The following is a 25,077-nucleotide window of genomic DNA, read 5'->3' as shown; positions in this document are numbered from 1 at the left end:
AACTCTGTTAATCAACACTGATTCACCGGCACAGTAGCATTTTTCAGTGCTGATTCACAGGCACAGCACCATTATTTGTTTTCACGGGTTTCTAGCTTCAGCAAACCTGTTCTGTTCCTGGTTTTTATTTTCCTGATCCTAATCTTGCACAAGGCAAATATTGCTTGCGAATTTCCTTCGCTCTTGCTCGCTGTGAATCACAATGTCACTTGGCTTCTGTTGAACTCCCAAAGTGTTTTGAATGTTCCTGAATCCTAATTCCTACCCTTCTCTTCTACTGATTGCAAAAACTTTTCATGAGTCCTTCTGCATCAAGCCAAACAACTGCTCTTGAGTTTTCACCGAACACCAATTTAATTATGCACCTACTCATGCCTCAAACCTCTTCATGAAATCTGTCTATACAGAGCCTTATCGTTCTGCCTCAGCAGTACAGCTTAATTGTTATTTTCTGTGTTTGTCTTAATCTGTTTTTTGACTCCTACGATATGTCACCCAGGAACTGTTCTGTGATTCCTGAACTGTTTTAAGTGACCTATTATGAGCATTGTGACAAATTCTGGTTGTATTGCTTGGCAGAACCAAAAGTAGCAACCAGCAGGGGGACTTGAATGCAACAACTCCTTGGAACTGTCCGTTCCCTGAATATTACAATGTTCACCGATTGCCATATTTGACAGCAAAACATATACACAAAAGAAAGGAATTCATCACATTATGAAGCATTCAGATGAAGAAAATGTTCATTTATATCGAATATTTCATAACTTTAGGATGTCACCAAGCATTCGCAGTCAATCAAGCATATTTGGAATGTGACCATCTTTACAATGTGGGAATTGTAACATTTAACCTGTGAAAATCCTCCGTGCAACAATGTAATAATGACCAGCTGGTTGCGGTTATCCAAAACTCTACTGCCCCATGTTTTAATGTGCAGCCAATCATGTCACCCTACGACACCTGTAGCCACTGACCTATCTGCCCCCCAGTTCAGCTATTACTTGATTTCGGAATTCTCATCCTTGTTTTCAACTTCACTCCCTCTCCTTCCCCCATTCAAACCTCCAGTGTAGTACTCCTACTGCACTGCACTGAACTGCTATTCCAGACTTCGCACATGAGTCCATGTAGTGGGGTTTGAACCCACAACCTGTCACTCAGAGGCAAGCATAGCACCAAACTAGAATAGTTAAGTGCTTGTTTTTGACCGATGGTCCGAAGAGCTTGTTCTGCTATGCAAGACACTTCTATTATGACTCTATGACCAACTGTGGGGTATGGCTGATGCTATGCAGCATGCAGCTCTAGTATAAACAGTTACTTTTGTCAACTCGAAAGATTAAGGTAAAGATCATCATCATCGAAATGAATGATAGATCTGAGGTCTGAACAGATTCTTGCTGTTTTCTCTACATTATCAGTACAGCTTGACCCAAATACTGCAGCACGACTTTAGTCGAGAAATGGAACTATGCTCCAGTGATATCGTGAAAGCAGCTGGCCTCACATCATTGTCCAGAGACGACATACAGTCCATGCCCAAAAATGAAGTGTTGCTCCAGCTGCAGTCACATCTGGGTTCCATTCTTGATCCTCGGTGCTCCTTATTTTGTACCAGAATCAGAATAATCGATTTTTGTGGCGCAGGAGCAATCCTTGCACGGGAATTACTTCAGAGTTACCAAGGCTGCAGAAGAAGTGCTGTCTGCACAGCTCTATGTCCAATTTGATAAACAGAGCTGCTGCTGTTTGTGTTTCACTGCTGTTCCATAACAGCATGTGCAAGAGCATATGTTTCTATTTTCTGAGTCTGGTTTTCCTTCAGGGCGGAAGTGGCTGCTTTAAACTTAGAGCTTATATTCCGGTGCAATGTGGATGTTCTTGATGTACGAAGCATTGCTCAATCCTACTTTTGAATTCAGTGTCAACAAATTCAAATTTTCATGCTACATGGTGAGTAATGATTAATTTTGAAATTAAAGTTCATTATGTGGGTGTGTTTTAATGGGAAGCTTAAAGTAAAATGTGAGTTTCACATTTGCAAGCTAACTTGTACTACAGTGGATAATCTTCCACCGAGCAAAAGATAAACTAATGCATTCCAAAGAAACAATACATTTTAAAATTCAAAGCTGGTGAGTCATGAGATGTGGTGGAAGTTCTGTTGTGTTTTTGCATGGATTCTAGACCAGAAATGCCTAAATCTTTAAGACATCACGTTTATAGATGCTTTCAGTCACCCTCTCTGATTAAAAGTCAGTGTAGTCATTCAGCTATGCATGTAATATACAGCAACATCATGTTTTTAAATGTCTGATATTATGGTCTTGTAAATAGTGTCACAAAGCTGGTTCCTTTCTTTCTAAAAGCTGTTCCTTTTCTCAAGAATGCCATGTCCTTGGTTTTTATCAGAGGGGTGGTAAACGCTCCTGGTGCCGATTAGACCGTTTTGGTACAGAGATTAAAGGGTATTGAGAGGCCTTTTTGTTTAAATGTAAACAGATGAGACTTCAGGCCAAAGTGTTCATGTTTTAGAAGTGACCTGTATAATGAAAGGGGAGTGGTCAGCTATCCAGATGAGCAGTTTAGTTCAGTCCAGAACTAGTTGGGAAGTTCAGCAGTGGAGTGTGTGAACAGACTCTCTCTCTTTCTGCCCTTCTAACTTCAACCTGTAAGCATCTGTTCCATTTTCTTACTGGTCTTTAAGGGGGTTTGCTTATTTGGACTGTTGTGTATATTCGGAACAGCATAATTAAGTCTAGTTTGGATAGACTGAGTTCTGTTGGGTATTTTTTCTGTTCTTTGTATTTCATTGTGTAATTTTGTGAATAAATTTCTGTCTGTTTTAAAACCTAGTAGTCAACCTCGCTAACTTACTCTGGGTAATTTTCATTGTACACTGACCGAAACAAATTACAAAGTTATGGTCTGAGTTGCCTGCTCAAGAATATTTTGAGTGGTCTGGCCTAGTCCATAACAATAGTTAATATTGCAAATAGGCTTTAAGATATTATGCTCAATAGAACCGACCATCTGAAGTATGGATTAGGAGATATGGAAAACCATAGTTGTCAACAAATACTGCAATAGAAATTCTGTCATTAACTTCAAATGAATCAGAGTTGAGGTGGAGGTGGGTACTGCAGATGCTGGAGATTAGAGTCAAGATTAAAGTAGTGCTGGAAAAGCACAGCAGATCAGGCAGCATCCGTGGAGAAGAAAATCGACGTTTCAAAGAAAGGTTTTTGCCCGAAACGTCAACTTTCCTGCTCCTCAGATTCTGCCTGACCTGCTCAGCTTTTCCAGCACTGCTCTGAATCAGAGTTGAGTTAATTACTGCTTTCACGCCATTATTCAAAGAACTGGAGGGCATAAGTTTAGTGTGTGAGGGGAAAGATATAAAACGGACCTAAGGGGCAATGTTTTCACTTAGAAGGTGGTACATGTATGGAATGAGCTGCCAGAAGAAGTTATGGAGGCGAGCACAATTGCAACAGTTATTAGGCATCTGGATGGGTATGCAAATAGGAAAGATTTAGAGGGATATGGGCCAAGTGCTGGCCAATAGGACTTGATTAGGTTAGGTTATCTGGTCGGCCTGGATGAGTTTGACCGAAGGGTCTGTTTCCGTGCTGTATATCTCTGTGACTCTGTGACTTATATAGAATTCCTCCCTTAGCTACCTGTGATAGTGTTGAGGAAGTGCTGCACTGTCAGAGGTGCCATCTTTCAGATTTGATGTTAAACTGAGGACCTAACTGTCCCTTCAGTCATTTGTAAAATTTCCCAAGACTCAATTTCAAAAGATGTGCAAACAGGTTACTGTGGTGGTTCTGGCCAAAATTTGTTCCTCAATCAATAACCCAAAAGCAGATCATCTGATCGTTATGGTATTAATTAGGCCCTTTTGCACACAAACTGCCATTTCTGAAGAAAAGCATTTGTGTGCTGTGGGCATTATTGGCAAGGCTTGCGTTCATTCTTCATCGCTAGTTGCACTTGAGAAGGTAGTAGTAAGGCACTTCCTTATATTGTTGTAGACCATGTGGTGTAGCTCCATGCACAGTGCTGTTTGGAAGGGATATCCAATGAGGATTAGACGTAATGAAGACACAGGAACCATAATGCAGTTCCAAATCAGAATGTTGTATGACTCCATAGGAATGGTGACAACTTTTCAGAATTAATTTATTGGCTGTGAAGAATTTTGGGACATCAGAAAGCAGGGATGTACTTCTCAGGCTCTATAAGGTTCTGGTCAGGCCACATTTGAAGTATTGTGTGCAGTTTTGGGTCCCATATCTCAGGAAGGATGTACGGGATCCAGGAGCATGTTTGGTGGAGATTCATGAGAATAGTCCCAGGGATGAAAAGCTTAACATATTGGGAACGTTTGAAGACTCAAGGTCTATACTCAATGGAATTTAGAAGGATGAGGGAGGAACTAATTGAAACTTACAGACTACTGAATGTCCTGGACAGAGTGGATGTTGGGAAGATGTTCCCATTGATAGGAGAGACTAGGACCCAAGGGCATAGCCTCAGAGTAAAGGGAAGACGTTTTAGAATGGAGATAAGGAGAAACCTCTTCAGCCAGAGAGGGGGGAATCTATGGAATTCATTGCCACAGAAGTCTGTGAAGGTGAGGTCATTGAGTGCATTTAAGACTGAGATAGATAAGTTCTTGATTGTCAGGGGGATCACGGGTTATGGGGAGAAGGTGGGAGGATGGGGATGAGAAACGTTTCAGCTATGATTGAATGATGGCATAGACTCGATGGCCTGAATGGCCTAACTTCTGCTCCTATATCTTATAGTCATATGGTCTTGGAAAGGTAGGCTTAATTCAAATGGAGACAATGGGAATGGATCATAGAACATAGAACATAGAACATAGAAAAGTACAGCACAGAACAGGCCCTTTGCCAAGATTTAATCCTAATGTAAAATATAGTAACAACCTACGCACCCCTCAACTCACTGATATCCATGTGCATGTCCAGCAGTTGCTTAAATGTCCCCAATGACTCTGCTTCCACCACCACCGCTGGTAACGCATTCCATGCATTCACAACTCTCTGTGTAATAAACCTACCTCTGACGTCTCCTTTATACCTTCCTCCAAATATCCTCAAACTATGACTTCTCATACCAGTCAATCCTGCCCTGGGGAAAAGTCTCTGGCTATTGACTCTATCTATTCCTCTCATTATTTGTACACCTCTATCAGATCTTTCTCTTCCTCCTTCTCTCCAGAGAGAAAAGTCCGAGCCTATTCAACCTTTCTTGATAAGGCAAGCCCTCCAGTCCAGGCAGCATCCTGGTAAGCCTTTCCATCATGTAGGGGAAGATTGAGTAAATTGAAGGGCAATAGCAAGATAGTGATAAAAGTAATGATAATCAGAGTATGGCAGGAAGGGACAACGCTTGCAAACTTTAAGAGTGTGCCAGCAGATAGAGCCAGAGTTTATAAATAGTTTTAAAAAATAACTGATTAAGGGTCCTACATCTAAATGCGTGCCTCATTTGCAATCAAGTCTATGAATTTTTAGCTCAAGTATAATTTCACATATATGGCCTGATATCCATTAGAATGGTTAGAAGGAAACCAAAGCTAGGACCTGAATATCCAAGGATATGTGGCATCAGGAAGGTGAGGAAGTTGTGAAGAGGTAGTGGGGGAGGTCTGTTATTAAATAAAATAGTGCTGCAGTGAGAAAGTACCAATGTTGTAATGTTCAAAATGAATTTTCAGTTTGGGTGGAACTAAAATGTAACAAGTGTGCAAACCTTGGTAGGTAGCCACCAATCAGCAGTGATAATACTGTATAAATCAAAATGTTGGAAGTACGTGCAGCAAGGGTGTTAATTATGGGTGACTTCAATTTATGTATGTACTGGGTAAACTTCAAGTAAACTGATATTGTGAAGGATTATTTCTTGGAAAGTATATAAGGTTGTTTTCCTGAGGTGTACGTTGAGGAACAAACAATAGAATGGACTATTATTGATCTCGTATAGTGCAATGAAAAAGGGCCCATTAATAAGGTGCTGTAAAGGAGCCTTTGGGAAATAGTGACCACAATATAATAGCATTTTAACTTAAGTTTGAAATTGATGTAGTTCAATCAGAAACTAGAGTTTTCAATCCAAACAAAGGCAATTATGAAGCTATGAAGAACAAATTGACTATTGTGAGTTGGGAAATCATATTCAAAGCAATGATTGTAGACAATATAGGTATAATGATTAACATTTAAAGAGCTAATACATAGTATACAACAAAATCCATTCTTTAATGCACAAAAACCCAGCAAGAAAAGCATTCCAACTATTGCTGACAAAAGAAGTCAAAAATTGTATTAGATCATAGGAAAGTGCCATTAAAATTACCAAAATATGATGGTATACCTGAGGATTTTAGAATTATGTTAAGAAGGGTCACAGAAAAGAAAAAGAAAATCAAACATGAGATTAAGCAAGAAAGAAAGATAAAAACAGACTGTAGAAGCTTCTGTGGATACTGAAAATTGAAAAATTAAGAAAAACGAAAGTGGATTCATTCCCCTAAGCAAAGTTGAGACAATGTATAATTGGAAATTATAATTGACAGAGAAAATAAGCAAATACTTCACTGAGAAAATTGCTTTCAAAGATCCTCTCAGAAATACTGGAGTATCTAGGGCAGGAGTGGGCAATTAATTCTTCCAAGGGGCCACATGAGAAACCTGAGTTGTGTTGGGGGGCCGAACCAACAATAAGTTGAACATAATTCTGCTCAGTATTAATTTTCTCCCATTGTAAAAAGTACTATATTATATAGTTTGCACTGAAACTTATAATCAAAAGAATAAGGATATTCTGTTACAAAAAAGATATGAAATTGTGGAGTAGGTCAAATATAGAAGAAATAAACAGTAAAGACAATAATTTCAGTATTTCATTTTATTTTTAACATGTTAATCTCACAAACTAATAATGAAAAGTTGTTTCATTATTGTTCAGTATTACAAACAACAAACAACTCTATACGAAAAGCAATAAGTGCTTTTGATGTTTTTCAGTTCATTTTACTTGTTTAGTGAGAAACATCCAGCCTGTTTTGGGCTTGAACAAGTGCACTGAAATCTGGTTGAATGTCTGAGGTGGAAATGCGAAGGACAGCTGAGAGGTGATCATCAGTGATAGAGGATCTGTATTTGGATTTGTTGAACTTCATCACTGAGAATGTCTGTTTGCATATATAGGTAGATCCAAAAGGACTAGAATCTTCTGAGCATGCCTCCTCATGTGTGGAAAGTTCTCCTCTTTGAGGGAAGAGTAAAAATCAAGCAGTGAGACTGACCTAAAGTACTCTGCCAGAAGTGTGTCAGACTGCAGGTCAATGAGTTCAAGCTGCACATCACTAGGTGCATTCTCCACATCGCATGTAAATGGGGAAAAAATCATGTGCATTTCATTCTCAACCATTTTAAAGTCTTGAACTCGCCTTGAAAATTCACCATGCAGTGCTTCTAACATAGAGGAGTACCTGTGGAGGTGATCAGCTGAAGGTGCAAGTGGGTGAGAATGTTGTCCTCCATCTGGCTTGAGAGAAGCTGCAACTTTCTCATAAAAGCCTTCACCAAGTTGTACATTTCATGCACAAAAAGGCCCTTGCACTGCAGTTTCACATTTAGTTCATTCATAAGTGCAGTCGCATCAACAGCAAAACCAAGGTCTACAATCCAGTCTGCATCTGAAAGCTGTGGAATGCCATTCCCTTTCTTCACACAGAAATCTTGAATCTCTTCTCTCAGGTCCCATACATTTTTCAGCATTTTGCCCAGGCTGAGCCACCTGACAGCTGTGTGGTAACCTCTGTCACGATGTTCAGTCTCATTTTCCGCCAAAAATGCAACAAACTGCCTGTGATTCAAAGCTCTTGCCCTGATGAAGTTAACTATTTTAGTGACAATATCAACCACGGTTAATTTTTAACACTGACTTACACAACACTTCCTGATGCAATACAATGCAAAAATACCAATTTCTGTTCAGGGTCAATTTTTGTCACTTTATCCTGCATTCTCTTTAAGAGTCCAACATATTTTCCCGTTAGATTTGGACAACCATCCGTTGTCGCACCCTCCAGCTTGTCCTATTTTAGTCCCAACGTGTCCAAACATGCATTTACTTCCATGAACAAATCATTACCAGTTGTTGTTCCTTTCATTGACTGCATGGCTGCCAGCTCCTCCGTGATTTTAAAGTCCATAGTTATCCCACGTACGAAGATGAGTAGCTGGGCTGTGTCACGTATGTCGCAGCTCTCATCCAAAGCCAAGGAAAAAAAGTCAAAGTTGACCTCTCTGTGCTGCAGCTGAAGCTCCAGATTTCTTGCAATGTCCCCAGTCCTTCTCGTTACAGTGCGTCGGGAGAAGGGTACATTCTCAAATGTCTCCTTTTTCTCCGGTCATATTAGTTCTGCAGAGTCCAACAATCACTCCTTAATAAACTCTCCATCAGAAAACGGTTTACTGTTTCTGGCGATTTTGTGGGATATGACATAACTTGTCTTGACAGCTGCATCTCTGGATATGTGAAGTTTAGTAAAAAGTCTTTGCTGGTTATGCAGCTTAGCGAGCAAAGTATCCAACTCCCTTACCCGTTCTTGATCAGACAAGTTGTTGTACTTCTCAACATGTTTGGTCACGTAGTGGCGATTCAAATTATAATCCTTGAACACAGCGACCTGTGCACCACAAACCAAGCACACAGCTTTACCTCCAATTTCTGTAAATAAATATCTAGCAGTCCATGTCTTGTGAAAAACGTGGCATTCTGTATCAACCTTCCTTTTTTTGGTGTGAGCTGACATTTTGAGGGCTAGCCAGCAAGCACCACTTTTAGCTGTTCACACACGCACGCACATACACGTGCATGTGTGTGTCCAAATGTAAATAAAAAAAGCATCCTTTTCAAAACAAAAGCAACACAGTTGTATTGCATGCATGGCGTAAATACTTTTTCATTTATGTTCTAATTTAAGATTGATCTCATGCGGGCTAGACAGGAATGACCAAAGGGCCGGATATGGCCGCAGGCCGTAAAATGCCCAGGTCTGCTCTAGGGACTAGTGGAAATGAGAAATTGCAAGCTATTAATTTTGATAGTAAAGTAACACTAGAGAAATTAATGGAACTTAAAACAGATGTTCTGGACCCAATGTTCTACATCCCAAAGCATTGCCAGAGATAGTTGTCAAGAAAAAGAAGCATTGATGATCATCTTTCAAGGTTTTTTGACTGTGGAATAGTCCCAGCACATTAGAAGGTGGTGAATATAAGTCCAATATTCAATAGAGAAAGAGAAATTGAAAATTGCAGACTTTTTAGCATCAGTCATTGGGAAAATGCTAGAATCTTCAGTCTAGCAAGAAAGTGATAACAGTACAATTCAAAAATTCTTCAATTCCTGAAGAAGGGCTCATGCCCGAAACGTCGATTCTCCTGCTCCTTCGATGCTGCCTGACCTGCTGATCTTTTCCAGCAACGCATTTTCAATTCAAAAATAATGGCAAGATTGCAAGTCTCAACATGGTTCATGAAAGAGAAATCATGTCAAAAATTTGGAGGTTTATGAGGGAGTAACCAGCAGGATAGACGAGGAAGAGGTGTTGGATGTGGTGTATTTTGATTTTCAGAAAGCTTTTGATAAGGAACTACACAAGTGTTGGGAAACTAAATTGGCACACATGGTATGAGGGAAAATGTACTGGTGTTGATTGAGAACTGGATAATAGACAGAAGACAGACATTAGGAATAAAAGGAAGAGTGGGGTTTTTAGGCACCAAGAAGGACATTTGCACGTGGAGGTGGGGTTATGGCTGAGGTATTAAATGAATATTTTGTATTTATCTTTACAAAGGAATCAGATGTTACCCAGACTGTGGTGACAAAAGAAATTCAGTCATGAGGAGCTTTCTACATTAATAATAAGGAAGATGGAATTGAATTGAATTGAATTGAATTTATTGGCAGTGAAAAGCTGTGTCTTGTGAGCAATACAGGCAGATCACAGAGTTAAATAGCATAGATTAGTAAATAATAGGTAAACAGCGGCAAAAACAAAAATACAGGTATAGCCGAATGTTAAGAGTTTGTGAGTCCATTCAGTATTCTAACAACAATAGGGTAGAAACTGTTGTGAAACTGGCTGGTGCATGTGTTCAGGCTTCTGTACCTTATCCCTAATGGTAGCGGTTGTAGAAAAACATTGCCAGGGTGGAGTGGGTCTTTGAGAATGCTGACAGCCTTTCCTTGACAGTGAGTCTGCTAGATGGATTCTATAGATGGGAGATTGGCCTTAGTGATTTTCCGGGCTGAGTTGACCACTCTCTGTAACTGTCTCTGATCTTAAATGGTACAGTTGCCATACCAGGTAGTGATACATCCAGTCAGAATGCTCTCAATTGCGCACCTATAAAAGTTGGCAAGGGTATTCACCATCATGCCAAATTTCCTCAGCTGCCTGAGGAAGAAGAGACGTTGTTGGGCCTTTGTAACCAGTGCATCCACATGAAGAGTCCCAGAAAGCTTGTTGTAGATGACCACCCCCAGGAGCTTGACACTCTCCACTCGTACCACCTCTGTGCTGTTACTGTGTAGGGGGGCATGAGTTACATCCAGCCGAAAGTCAATAATGAGTTCCTTGGTTTTGCCAGCATTGAGAGCTAGGTTGTTCTCAGTGCACCATTTTTCCAGATCTTGCATCTCCCGTCTATAGTCTGTTTCATCACCATCTGAGATTCGACCGACTATGGTGGTGTCATCAGCGAACTTGTAAATAGCATTGGTCTGGTATTTGGTGATGCAACCATGGATATACCAATGCAGTCATGGATTGGTAACACTATGATCTGATAACTCCACTGAAATGTTCTTATTGCATGCACACAATGTTCTGCATATGTGCTCTTTTTGAGATGTCCTGCCACTAAAAAAAAATGGTGGCAACCAAATAAGAGCAATAGATGTCAGATGGCATCATGGCTCAATGGTTAACACTGCTGCCACACAGCACCAGGACCTCGGTTCCATTCCACCCTCAGACAGCTGTCTGTGTGGAGTTTACACATTCTCCCCGTGTCAGTGTGAGCTTTCTCTGGGTGCTCTGGTTTCCTCCCACAGTCCAAAGATGTGCAGGTTAGTTGGAAAGGCAGGGTTAATGGGAATAGGGTAGGGTCATGCTGTTTGGAGAGTTGGTGTGGACTCAATGGTCTGAATAGCCTGCTTCCACACTGTATGATTCAATATCATTGGTAAGGGTGGAGTAGCATCACTGGAATACTGGTAACATGCACACAATCAAAAGATGCAGTCACAAATTGGTAACAAAATTGGCTGAGTGATAGGAGACAGTGAGTAATGGTCAAGGGATATTTTACAGGCTGGAGGGAGGTGATAACTCCGCAGTGGCTGGTATCCTGTCACTAGGTCATCCTTTATTTACGTATGAACAGTCCTTGACTTTAGTACTGCATATACAGAATCATTTTTCAGAATGGCTGTATCTGTGCCACTCCCCTTTTTTAATCTGTCAGCCAGGGCTCCCTGATTGGACCGGCTTAACAACCCCAAACAGGGAGTTCTTATTCTATGAGGCCCACTGCTGACATCATTACAATCACTATGGGAGGTTTGAAGTGAAGTTCCATAGGAACCAGTATTTTACATTAACCATCTAGATCTTGTACAGCAGACAATTTCAAAGTTTGCAGATAATATGAAACTTGGAATCACTGTAAAATTTATGAGAACAGCAGTATGTCCTCATACATCAGTCCTGCTAACTCAGGAAGCAGCTTGGTAAACCCTCATTACACTCCTTCCATAAACAGAACAACCTTTCTCAGATAAAGAGACCAAAATTGCACACAATGCTCTAGGTGTGTCTCACTGATGCAAGACAGCCCTGCTCCTGTACTCAATCCTGTCACTGTGACAGCTAACATTCCCACCATCTGCTGCACCAACATCCTTACTTTTAGTTACAGGTGTAGAAGGATACCCAGGTCTTGTTGCATCCCCCCAATGTATTGCCATTCAGATAATAACCTACCTTCCTGTTTTTGCCATCAAACCTCACGTGTATTGAAGTGACGCTCCATCTGCTATGCATTTGCTCAATCATTTGCACAACTTGTCCAATTCACACTGAAGCATATCTGCATCCTCCTCGCAATCAATCCTCATACCCAGAGAGCAGAGTGGTCAGATAGATGGAAGATAAGGTTCGATGTGTAAAGTGTGAGTTGATGCTGTTTGTAAGAAGCACATAATAAAGTCAATGGTACTATTCTAAAGGGTGTGCCAGAGCAGAGGGATCTATCTGTATGTGTGCATAAGTCAAGGACAAATGGAGAGAACATTGGGTAAAGCTTACAGTATCCTGGGCTTCATCAAGAATTGTTTTGAGTACAAGAGTAGGGAGGTTATGCTCAAAGTATTAAGACACTTGTTATGTTAGTACATAAGCCTCAGTGGGAGTATTGTGTACAGTTTCACGCACCACATTATAAAACGGATGGAGCCCATTGGAGAGAGAGCAGAAGTGGTTTATTAGAATGGTTTCAGGGCTGAGAAATCTCAGGAAAGATTTATTATTGGTTACATGGGGTGACACACTGGTTTGGTGGTTTGCACTGCTGCCTCATAGCACCAGAGACCCAGGTCCAGTACAAAATAAAAGCAAATTACTGCGGATGCTGGACTCTGAAACCAAAAGAGAAAATGCTGGAAAATCTCAGCAGGCCTGGCAGTATCTGTAAGGAGAGAAAAGAGCTGACGTTTCGAGTCTCACTGACCTTTTGTCAAAGCTAAACAAAGGGAGAAATAGGGAGGTATTTATAGTAGGCTGAGAGAAGCAAAGTAGCAATGGGAGCCATGACTCACCTCCTCTCAGCCTAATATAAATACCTCCCTTATTTCTCCCTTTTTTTAGCTTTGACAAAGGGTCAGTTAGACTCGAAACGTCAGCTCTTTTCTCTCCTTACAGATGCTGCCAGACCTGCTGAGATTTTCCAGCATTTTCTCTTTTGGTTTCAGGTCCAGTCCAACCCTTGGATGACAGTCTGTGTGGAGTTTGCACATTCTCCCTATGTTTGTGTGGGTTTTCTCCGGGTGCTCCAGTTTCCTCTCTCAGTCCAAAGATGTGCAGATTAGGTAGACTAGCCATGGGGAGTGTTAGAGGGATAGGGTAGAAGGGGTGGGTCTGGGTAGGATGTTCTTGGAAGATTGGTGTGGATTCAATGGACCTGATGGCCTGTTTCCATGATGCAGGGATTCTATGATTTGATATTTGTTATTTTAAAGATTAAAAAAGTTGTGATGGTTTTCCTTATGACTGCTAAGAAGAAATTTGACAGATGTTTGCAAAAGCTTGAAGGGAGTTGGGAAGAGTAAATGGGGCACTGCTCCCTACCCGGGAGCAGCGGGAGACAGAAGGGAAGTGATGTTGGGACCAGGAGGTTGCCAGGAAGGTGAGGACTTAATATATATTTGGGCAGCAGCTAAACCCGAGATACTACACGTGTAGTATCTCCCTACCGCACCCCCCCTACCCCTAACCAGAAGGAAAAGACTCTGTAAGGTAAATCTTTTTTTTCTATTCTTTTATACATTTAAGTGCATTGTTTGGTTTTAGTTAGTTGAGTTAAAGCTAAAGCTCACAATGGCAGGGGATCTCAAACTCGTGCTTGTTGGGGGAGCTCAGGGAAGTGGCTGACGTCCTTGACTCTTACACTTTCAAGAAGTGTGTCCTGCTGCAGCTCTTGTTTGACCACATAATGGCTCTGGAGCTGCGGATGGAGCATCCACGTTGCTGAGGAGGTCGTGGTTAGCATGTTCAGTGAATTGGTCACACCACAGATTAGAATTGCTGAGGGAGACAGTGAATGGGTGACCAAAAGGCAGAGAAAGAGTAGGAAGGCAGTGCAGGTGTCCCTTGAGGTCATTTCCCTCCAAAACAAGTACCATTTTGGATACTGTTGGGGGAGATGGCTTACCAGGGGTGGGCAGCAGTTGCCAGGATCATGGGCACAGTGGCGGGCACTGCTGTTCAGAAGGGCGGGTAAAAGACTCGTAGGGCCATAGTCATAGGGGATTCTATTGTGAGGGGAGTAGGTAGGCGGTTCTGTGGCTGAAAACGGGACTCCCGGATGGTATGTTGCCTCCAGGTGCCCGGGTCGGGAATGTCACCGATCGGCTGCAGAGCATTCTAAAAGGGGAGGGTGAACAGCCAGTTGTCCTGGTGCATATATGCACCAACGATATAAGTAAAAAACAAGATGAGGTCCTGAAAGCAGAATTCAGGGAGCTAGAAGAGAAGTTAAAGAGAAGGACCTCAAAGGTAGTGATCTCGGGATTGCTACCAGTACCACGTGCTAACCAGGGTAGAAATGAAAAAATAGGCAGGATGAACACATGGCTTAAGGGATGGTGTAGGAGGGAGAGGTTCAGATTTGTTGGACATTGGGACCAGTTCTCGGGAAAGTGGGACTATAACAAATTGGATGGTCTACACCTAAACCAGACTGGAACTAATGTCCTTGGGGGAGTTTTTTCTACTGCTGTTGGGGAGGGTTTAAACTAATGTGGCAGGGGGCTGGGAACCAGAAGAGAAGACTAGTAGACAGTAAGGTGAAAACTAGAGACTGTAAGGATCATGAAGTTAGCATTACCAAGGGGAAGAGTAGGCAGAGAGCAGATGAACACAAAGGAACTGGTGGTCTGAAGTGCATATGCACTTCCTCAGCAACGCGGATGCTCCATCCGCAGCTCCAGAGCCATTATGTGGTCAAACAAGAGCTGCAGCAGGACACACTTCTTGCAAGTGTAAGAGTCACCGTGGGAAGCACGGTGGCACAGCGGTTAGCACGGCTGCTTCACAGCGCCAGAGACCCGGGTTCAATTCCCGCCTCAGGCGACTGACTGTGTGGAGTTTGCACATTCTCCCCGTGTCTGCGTGGGTTTCCTCCGGGTGCTCCGGTTTCCTCCCACAGTCCAAAGATGTGCATGTCAGGTGAATTGGCCATGACAAATTGCCCGTAGTGACAGGTAAGGGTAAATGTAGGGGTATGGGTGGGCTACGCTTCGGCGGGTCGGTGTGGACTTGTTGGTCCGAAGGGCCTGTTTCCACACTGTAATGTTATGTAATCTAATCTAATCTAATGCAAGGAGTATTGAGAGTAAGGCAGATTGGATTAGTGTCCGGGAGTATGACGTTATTGTGATGACAGAGACTTGGTTGAAGGAAGGGCATGATTGGCAACTAAATGTTCCAGGATATAGATGCTTCAGACAGGACAGGGAGGGAAGGAAAAGTGGGGGGAGGAGTTGCATTGCTGGTCAGGGATGATATCACAGCTGTGCTAAAGGAGGACACTATGGAGGGCTTGAGCAGTGAGGCAATGTGGGTAGAGCTGAGAAATAATAAGAGTGCAGTTACATTGTTGGGGCTGTCCCACAGGCCTCCCAACAGTGAGTGTGAGGTAGAAGAACAAATACAAATGCAGATTATGGAAAGATGTATCGGCAACAGGGTGGTGGTGATGGCAGATTTTAATTTTCCCAACATTGACTGGGACGCACTTAGTGTCAGAGGTCTGGATAGGGCAGAATTTGTAAGGAACATCAAGGAAAGCTTTTTAGAGCAGTATGTCAATAGTTCAACTTGGGAAGGGTCCATATTGGACCTGGTGTTGGGGAGTGAGCCAGGTCAGGTGGTAGAAGTTGCAGTGGAACGTTTCTTTGGGAATAGTGACCACAATTCTGTAAGTTTTAGAATACTTGTAGACAAAGATGAGAGTGGTCCTAAGGGAAGAGTACTAAACTGGGCCAAGAGCAATTATATCAAAATTCGGTAGGAGTTGGGAAATGTGGATTGGGGGCAGCTATTTGAAGGGAAGTCCACATTTGAGATGTGGGAGGCTTTCAAAGATAGGTTGAAGATAGTGCAGGATTGGCATGTCCCTTTGAAGACAAGGGATAGGAAAGGCAAGATTCGTGAACCATGGATGACAGGAGAAATGGTGCAACTAGCCAAGAGGAAAAGGGAAGCATAAGGTCCTGGCAGCTAAGAACAGAACAGGCTTTGGAGAAATATCGGGAGAGTAGGACCAATCTTAAATGAGGTATCAAGCAGGCTAAAAGGGGTCATGAAATAACTTTAGTGAGCAGAATTAAGGAGAATCCCAAGGCCTTTTATTCATACATAACAGGCAAAAGGGTAACTAGAGAAAGGGTTGGTCCACCAAAGGATAAGGAAGGAAGCTTGTGGGTCGAACCTGAGAGAATGGGTGAGATTCTCAATGATTAGTTTGCATCAGTGTTCACTGAGGAGAGGGACATGATGAATGTTGAGATTAGAGATCAAACTTAGTTTACTCTGGATCATGTTGACAGAATGAGGGAGGATGTGTTGGGTAGGCTAAAGGATATGAAGATGGACAAATCCCCAGGACTGGATAGGACCTATCCCAGATTGCTGAGGGAGGTGAGAGCGGAAACAGGTGGGGCTCTGACAGATATCTTTGTAGCATCCATAAACACAGGTGAAGTGTCGGAGAACTGGAGGGTTGCTAATGTTGTCCCCCTGTAGGGTAGTAGGGATATTCCAGCTAACTACAGACCAGTGAGCCTGACGTCAGTGGTGGGAAAGTTGCTGGAGGGATAAAAACTATTTATATTTGGAAGAGAATGGGTTTATCAGTAATAAGTAACATGGTTTTGTGTGGCGAGTTCTTTGAGGAAGTGACCAAGTTAATAGATGAAAAAAGGGCTGTAGATGTCATATACATGGACTTTAGTAAGGTGTTTGATAAGGTTCCCCATGGTAAACTAATGGAGAAAGTGAAGTGCAGGGTGTTCTAGCTAGGTGGATAAAGAACTGGTTGAGCAACAGGAGACAGAGAGTAGTAGTTGAAGAGAGTTCCTCAAAATAGAGAAAGGTGACCAGTGGTGTTCCACAGGGATCATTGCTGGGGCCACTGTTGTTGTAATATACATAAATGATCTGGAAGAGGGCACTGTTGGTCTGATCTGTAAGTTTGGAGATGACACGAAGATTGGTGAAGTAGCAGAAAGCATAAGGGACTGTGAGAGAATACAGAAGAATATAGATAGACTGGAGAGTTGGGTGGAGGAGTGGCAGATGAGTTCAATCCAGGCAAATGTGAGGCGATGCATTTTGGAAGGTCTAATTCTAGAGCAAACTATACTGTAAACGGAAGAGCCTTGGGAAAAGTTGATGAGCAGAGAGATCTGGGAGTTCAGGTCCATTGTACTCTGAAGGTTGCTGTACAGGTGGATAGAGTGGTCAAGAAGGCATTTGGTATGCTTGCCTTCATTGGATGGGGTATTGAGTCTAAGAGCTGGCAGGTCATGTTAAAATTATACAAGACTTTGGTTTGGCCACATTTAGAATACTGTGTACAGTTCTGGTCGCCACATTACCAAAAGGATGTGGATGCTCTGGAGAGGGTGCAGAGAAGGTTTAAGAGGATGTTGCCTGGTATGGAAGGTGCTAGCTATGAAGAGAGGTTGAGTAGGTTAGGATTGTCTTCATTAGCAAAAAGGAGATTGAGGGGGGACCTGATTGAGGTTTACAAAATCATGAAGGGTTTGGACAGGGTGGATAGAAATAAGCTTTTTCGCAGGGTGAGGGATTCAATAACAAGAGGTCACACGTTCAAGGTGAGAGGTGAAAAGTTTAAGGGGGATACCCATAGAATGTACTTTACATAGTTGGTTGTAGGTGCCTGGAACGTGTTGCCATCTGAACTAGTAGACGCAGGCACGATGCGCCTGGACAGCTGCATGAGTAGGTGGGGAGCAAAGGGATACAGATCCTTAGAAATTGAGCGATAGGTTTAGACAGTGAATTTGGATCACCTCAGGCTTGGAGGGCCAAAGGGCCTGTTCCTGGGCTGTAAATTTTCCTTGTTCTTTGTTCTTTGAAACCGTTCACACTCATAGAAGGATCAAGGACAAATGGCCACAGATTTAAAGTGATCTGCAAAAAAAAATGTAAATGTGATTTGGAATAAACTTTTTCCTCCAATGAGTGTATCAGTTATGTAATGCACTGCCTGGGAGGGTGATGGAAACTAGTTCCGTTGATGTATTCAGGGAAGCATTTGATGATGATTTAAATAAGAAGCGATGTTATGGGGGAGGGGTGGGTCAATGGTGCAATGGTGCAAATCTACAGAGACAGTGCAGACTCAAACGCCCATATATCTTCTGCAGCATAATAATTCTGGGATTTAAAATCTTAATCTGGGTCAATGCCCTTACGATAATCAAAGCTTGTGACAGTTAATAATTGATCTTAACGTATCCTACGCACTGCAAGGACTAGTGTTGTCAAACTAACATTTCTCTTTCTGTTCATTTTTTAGCCCCAGGAGGGCTGTGGGATTGAAGAGAGGAGTGGGTCTGACCAGGCCATCTGCAGTGAATGACTTTGTGACTCTGATTTACATACTAAGTGCAATGGTTCAGCAATCATTTACCAAACCCTATGAGCTCTAAAGAGAAACAACAAAATTATTCACTTGACAGTCAGTCAGCTGGACAGTAGATGCCTCCTCATCTAACACTTACAATCACAGTGCTACAGTCAGCTGGTGGAATACAATTTTTACCAGATTGACTGGCTGACTAAACTCTACCTAATGGCAGGTTGTGGATGAGTGAGCAATAATTTCTCTGTCCATGGGCAGCACGGCAGCGCAGTGGGGGGTTAGCACCACTGCCTCACAGCAGGGACCAGGGACCAGTGACCAGGATCTGATTCTCACCTTGGGTGGAGTTTGCCTGTTTTCCCTGTGACTGGGTGGGTTCCTGCCAGGTACTCTGGATTCCATCCATGGTCCAAAGGTGTGTGGGTTGGGTGGATTGGCCATGCTAAATTGTCTTGTAGTATCCAGGGATGTGCAGATTAGGTGAATTAGCCACAGTAAGTGTGAGGCTACGAGGATAGTGTGAGGGTCTGGGTGGAGTGTTGGTGCAGTCTTGATGGGCTGAATGGTCTTTTTCCACACATTGGGTATTGTATGACTTACCTTTCCTGCCCTTCTCCTGGGCTTGACTGTTGGTGGGATGTTGACCCCCTGCTGTGAATGCTTTTTCACAGGTGCCAGTTACCTACACCCTGAATAGGCTGAGATAAGGCAAATCATTTGATTATAAGAGAGTGCAGCCTGTTTCTGTCATCCAAATGTGCTTTTATGTATAAAGACAAACTGAAGTAGCTCAATAATGACCAGAAGCAGGAAGTTGGACAGATTCCTGCCTCGCCCTTCCAGGTTCAAGGATATTAGGGCCATTTGCAGTAGCTACTATGTTTTCAGGGTCACTTTAGCATCAATCGCTGGACAGGAAACCCACAGTAACAGTGGCAATGTTGATTTTGCACCCTGTCACCCCATCATTAATCTGCATCAGTTCCTTGTGTTATCCCGATAGTTTCTCATGTATTTTGCTAACAAAAAGATCCCACGCAGAGATCAGGGAGGATATGTTTAAGTCTACTGAATGAGCTATAGCTGGGCCTTGTTTCCGTAAGTGGGAAGGAATGCATTGTTTGTAAACCTCTTCATGGTTGAATTATGACAAGCCATTTCCTTTCTTAGACTTAAATTTGATTCTATTTGGAAGACACATGTAAGGCAGTTCTCCGACAGAGGGATGAGCAAGGGACCACGCTCTGACAGACTGAAGGTTCAAGGGCCATGGAGTCACAGAGCTGGAGTATCACAGAGAGGTAAAAATTTAAAGACAAGAGTCTGTATAAGTAAATAATATTTTCATAAATGTTATATGTACTACATTATGGTGAGAGCGTTAAATATCTATCCATGCCTGAGACTGAGTGACAATAACAAGTACTCCCAGGTCATGACGTCTCGTTTCCTGTTTGACCTTTGATTTGAACCTACATGTTAATCTTAAGACAATCCTGAACTGGGACTCTCAAGGCCTTTTGTGTTTCCAATTTCTGAAACCTTTCTCCTTTTAGAAAATAGTCTGCATCCTCTATTCTTCCAACCAAAGTACATAACATTTTCCCACATTGTCTTCCATCGGCCACTACTTTGCCTATTCTCCAAGCCTGTCCAAATCCTTTTACAGCCTCCTGCTTCCCCAACAAGATCCATCCCCCCACGTGTCTTTGTGTCAACAGCAAACTGCGCAACAATGCCTTAGATTCCTTCATTCAGATCAATTTCCTGTGAGTTAAAAAAGTTAAAAATCACACAACACTAAGTGAGAGTCCAACAGGTTTATTTGTAAGCACTAGCTCTCGGAGCGCTGTTCCTTCATCAGATGGTTGTGGAGTATAAGATTGTAAGACACAGAATTACACAGATCACAAGTATAGGGTAAAAACAAGGACTGCAGATGCTGGAAACCAGAGTCTAGATTAGAGTGGTGCTGGAAAAGCACAGCAGGTCAGGCAGCATCCGAGGAGCAGGAAAATTGACGATTCGGGCAAAAGCCCTTCATCAAGAATAGAGGCAGATCATAAGTACACCCCAGTCCAACACTGGCACCTCTAAATCAGCATTGTTCACAGATGTCTGTGGAAATTAGTAATCTTATTGAAAGAAGTTGACCACATTCAACAGTGAGTGAAATTTTGGGAAAACAAAAATAAGTTCAAACAGGACTTTTATTCTTTTGGAAAGGCTCGTCAGGAGTTCCTTTGGGTTCTGAAATGAGGTGAGCAATACTTGTGTTATAACGTTCTTGACTAAATATACAGTCAGTTCTTCTGTAACGCAATGGCTGTGCAACTCCATGTTATAGAGAAACGGCTCTTTAGAATCAGCATTTAAAGTATTGGTGATGTAATTGCATTAGATCCAACACACATTTTAAAATTTGGCGCTTCAGAAACAGCATCCCCAATTTGTCAATCATATTACAGTGAACTCACATTGGTGAAAGCTGAAAATGTGTTGCTGGAAAAGCGCAGCAGGTCAGGCAGCATCTAAGGAGCAGGAGAATCGATGTTTCGGGCATGAGCCCTTCACCTACTGCAAATTCTCTTTGAAGGATGCCTTGCTTGAAGAAGCTCTCTTCCTCCCTCTACAAGGATTTCAGTGTCTGCGGTCCTCACTTTCACATTGATGAAACACATGCTATAGCAGAATGGCCTGTATTCAAGCTCTCATACTCTAGAGTTTAGGGAGAAACCACTGAATGTTAAGGCAAGAACAGCCTACCCTGTTATGGGTTTTCAAAACTTATTTAGTAATAATGTCTAAATTCACCTCATATTGAGCTGGAGGGCTAATTCAAGTTTCACTTTCACTGACCTTAACCTCCCCCCCCCCCAAAAGATGCCTCAGCCTTGTGATCATTTGATCTCATCGAAAAATAAAGGCAGAAGAGAAAATTTTGAAAAACACATACAATTTAATTTAATGTCAGGATATCGGTCACACAAAGGCAACAATCAGCCGTGGTCTAGAATTGTGGGACAGGATTGATGGGCTGAATAGCCTGGCCCTATTCCTGCAGTGATAGAAAATACTCCTCAAAGTGGCTCTTCAGATTCCTGACGCCATGCAGAGGTTTGAACAGATGAGCAGGGATGTATCAATGAGCTGCTGTGAGCATTGAGGAGAAGAACAATAATCCTACACAGCCTGCCTTCACTTTCAATCATGTTGATCCTGTTTAGTCCTCTTAATGGACAGCAGGTCAGCAGAAAGGGCTGCTAACAGTTCGAGTGCATCGCACTAATGTTTGCTGATGTCTCTCTGCAGCTCGACAATAATCGTACTCTTTCCTATTATCATGGATTAATGAGCAGTGAGGACTCAGATGCTCCACACTCTGCCAGCACCAAGATATATTCAGCAGAGTTTCCAAACTTAACCAAGCGGTGCCAAAGGTAAAGTTGCTTCTCCTCTTAGTATTCCTGTCGTTATAATCCAGGCCTGAACGGCTTAGTGCTCATTAGTGCAAAGCATTGTCAGATTGAACAGTGACTCACCTCGTAGTCTGAATGTTGTCTGCTCAAGTCCCCAGTACAGGTACTTGTGGAATTAAATATCAGTATGGGGAAGTGCTGCACTGCTGAAGGTGCTGCACTCTGGGTGAGAGAGTGAACCGAGCTCCTGCCTGCTTTCTGAAAGCTTCAGCACACGATTTTGAAGAAAAGTGGGTTTGCCCTTGGTGTCCTGGCAGGTACAGGGGTTTAGAGACTATTGAAATTGGGGGGTGGGGGCGTGGAGGTTGTGGGGGTGGGGGGTGGGAGTGCCTGGCTAATCATCTGTTATTGACGCCAAACCCAACCAAGGGGACTGCAGAGTTTAAACTTAGCGAATTGAACATTCGTAAATGAAGCTATCGTCTCAGTACTGGTGACCATGAATTGACTGGATTATCATCAAAATCACGCCAGGTTTACGAATCCTCTTTGTGACCGGAAATCTTCCTGGTCTCCAAATTCACGTCAGTGTGCTTGGCTTTTAATTGGACTCTAAAATGGCACAGTATTTTCACTCAGTTCCCGCATCCAGTGAATGATTGACATCAGCAGCACACCCCAATATTAAAGCATTTGGTCGTTGTCACATTATGGCAGTAAGATCTTGCTATGAACACATTGACTGCTGAGTTTCCTGATCACAGTTCAAAAGTATTCCTGTCGACTGTGAAGCACCTTGGGGCACCCTGAGGTCATGAAGGATGCTCTATCATCTCTGATTTCCCACTGTGACAGCTCAGATAATAAGATGAGTTATTTTCCTTAACCATGCCTGGGAGGTCTTGTAGAACCTTGTGAAAACATTATCGTGCAGTGAAACATTATATCATTACCACAGAAGTAGAGGACTGTTCCTTTGCAGAAGGAGGCCATTTGGCCCATTGTACCTGCACCTGTTCTTCAAATGAGCATCGTTCCCTAGCACCAATCTCCTGTCTTTGCCCCATCCCCTTGCACACTATTTCTATTCAAATAATCATCCAGTGCCTCTCTTGAATGCCTCAATTGAACCTGCCTCCACCACACTGCGCGTTCCGTACCCTAACCACCTGCAGAATGAAAGAGATTTTTCTCACATCACCCTTGCATCCTTTGCACACTGCTTTAAATCAATTCCCTCTCGCTCTTGCCCTCTTTATGAGCCGGAACAGCTTCTCCCTATCATTGGACAATTCTACTTGGACAGAAGGGAGCTGAGAGGAGATCTGATTAAGGTATTCAAAATTACGAGTGGGCTGGACCGAGTAGAAATGGAAAAGCAGTTCCCATTTGTAAAAGAGAAGAGAAATACGCAAGATTCTTCGGGATCTTGAAGGGGTAGATGTGGAAAGATTGCTTCCCCTTGTTGGAGAATCCAGGACCAAAGAGAATAATCTCAGAGGAAGAGATCGGACAGAGATAAGGAGGAATTTCCTCTCTCAGAGGATAGTAAATCTGTGGAATTCTTTGCCATGGAGGGCTGTCGAGCCTGGGTCATTGTTAATGGTCAAGGGTGAGGTTGGCAGATTTTAATTTGGAAGGGAATCAAGGATTATGAGGAAGACGCAGGAAAGTGGAGTTGAGGATTATCAGATCAGCCATTGAATGGAGGGTGGCGATCTCTGACCAGGTTGGCACAATCTCCTCTGCTGGTGGTGTGATCTCCTCTTCCAGTCCTCCAGATCCTGACTTCTCCACCACCCCGTGATCAAGGAGCTCCTGGGATCCGTCTTTAAGAACTGTGATGCCAGTTTCCCCTTCCCTGCCATCTCTCCTGAAGGCCTAAGCAAAGCCAAGATACACAGACCACAGCAGTTCTGGGAAGGAAAAGGCCTAGTGACTCAGGGAATCCCTACAGTGTGGAAACAGGCCCTTCGGCCCAACAAGTCCACACTGACCCTCCGAAGCATATCCCACCCAAGCCCATTCCCAATACTCTACGTTTACCCCTGACTTAATGCATTAACCTACACAGCCCTAAACACTATGGGCAACTTAGCAAGGCCAATTCACCTAACCTGCACATTTTTGGATTGTGGAAAGAAACCCACGCAAGCACGGGGAGAATGTGCAAACTCCACACAGACAGTTGTTCGAGGCTGGAATCGAACCCCCGTCCCTAGCAGTGTGAGGCAGCAGTGCTAACCACTGAGCCACTGTGCTGCCCCATAGCATTATCTTTAGACTGTTAATCCAGAAACTCAGCTAACGACCTGGGTTCACATCCTGCCATGGCCTCTGGTGGAATTTGAATTCAATAAAGAATCTGGAATTTAGGATGGAATGATGACCATGAAGCCATTGTTGGGAAAAAAAAAACCCATGTGGTTCACTAATGTGCTTCAGGGAAGGAAATCTGCCATCCTCACTAGGCCTACACGTGACTCCAAACCCACAGGAATGTGATTGACTCTTAACTGTCCTCTAGGCAATTAGGGATGGGTAATAAGTACTGGCCTAGCCAGAAATACCCACATCCTCTGAGTGAATAATAGTCCCAAAGGCTTGTATGGCCGTTTGCTGGTTTTCTAGAGGATCCCTGCTGAGTGGTGACTTCTGCGAGATAGTGTGGAGATAGGCTGTGGTACTTGCCGTTAAGAGCAGAAACAGTAATTAACATGACAGGCTTGGTAAGGTCATTCTTGCAGCGAGAATTACTCCGCAAATCTCAATGTGATTTGCACTTAGCAAAAACATTGCAAGGTTTAACCCTCAGCCTCTCTTCACCGTGGTGCCATTGACTCCAAAGTCTCCATCCCATAATAGCGTTCAAGAGAAGGTACTGAAAGTATATTGCATTTTGAAGACTGCCGCTCAATCTGAATAAGCATCAGAAACACACTAATAGTAAAACCACCTTCTGTGTCTGTTCATAAAATGTGGAGCTGGAAGGACACAGGAGTCCCGATGAAGGGTCCCGACCCAAAATGTCGATTTTCCTGCTCCTCCAATGCTGCCTAATCTGCAGTGCCTTTCCAGCTCCACATTTTATTGACTCTAACTTCCAGCAACTGTAGCCCTTACTGTGTCTGTGTCTATTTTCTGGC

At 42.9% G+C, this 25,077-nt stretch overlaps 1 protein-coding gene across 3 annotated transcripts in view; it reads left to right on the top strand.

The window, feature by feature from the left end:
• The window catches only part of wdr17 (WD repeat domain 17), a 253,003-nt gene that overhangs the window by 40,273 nt on the left and 187,653 nt on the right, over positions 1–25,077 (top strand). The window contains exons 2-3 of one of the 3 annotated variants that reach the window (XM_043704725.2): positions 19,683–19,813; positions 21,825–21,952. The gene's annotated coding sequence lies outside the window, so the exon portion shown is untranslated. Of the gene's footprint in view, positions 1–19,682; positions 19,814–21,824; positions 21,953–22,175; positions 22,249–25,077 lie in introns of those variants that run through there. The other 2 variants (XM_087973815.1, XM_043704734.2) reach the window with 2 other exon arrangements.

The sequence above is a fragment of the Chiloscyllium plagiosum genome, unplaced genomic scaffold (genome assembly GCF_037043375.1).
Source record: "Chiloscyllium plagiosum isolate Xiang-an unplaced genomic scaffold, Cpla_swu_hap1 HiC_scaffold_2, whole genome shotgun sequence".
Lineage (NCBI taxonomy): Eukaryota > Metazoa > Chordata > Chondrichthyes > Orectolobiformes > Hemiscylliidae > Chiloscyllium > Chiloscyllium plagiosum.
This window is presented reverse-complemented; position numbering and strand designations above follow the sequence as displayed.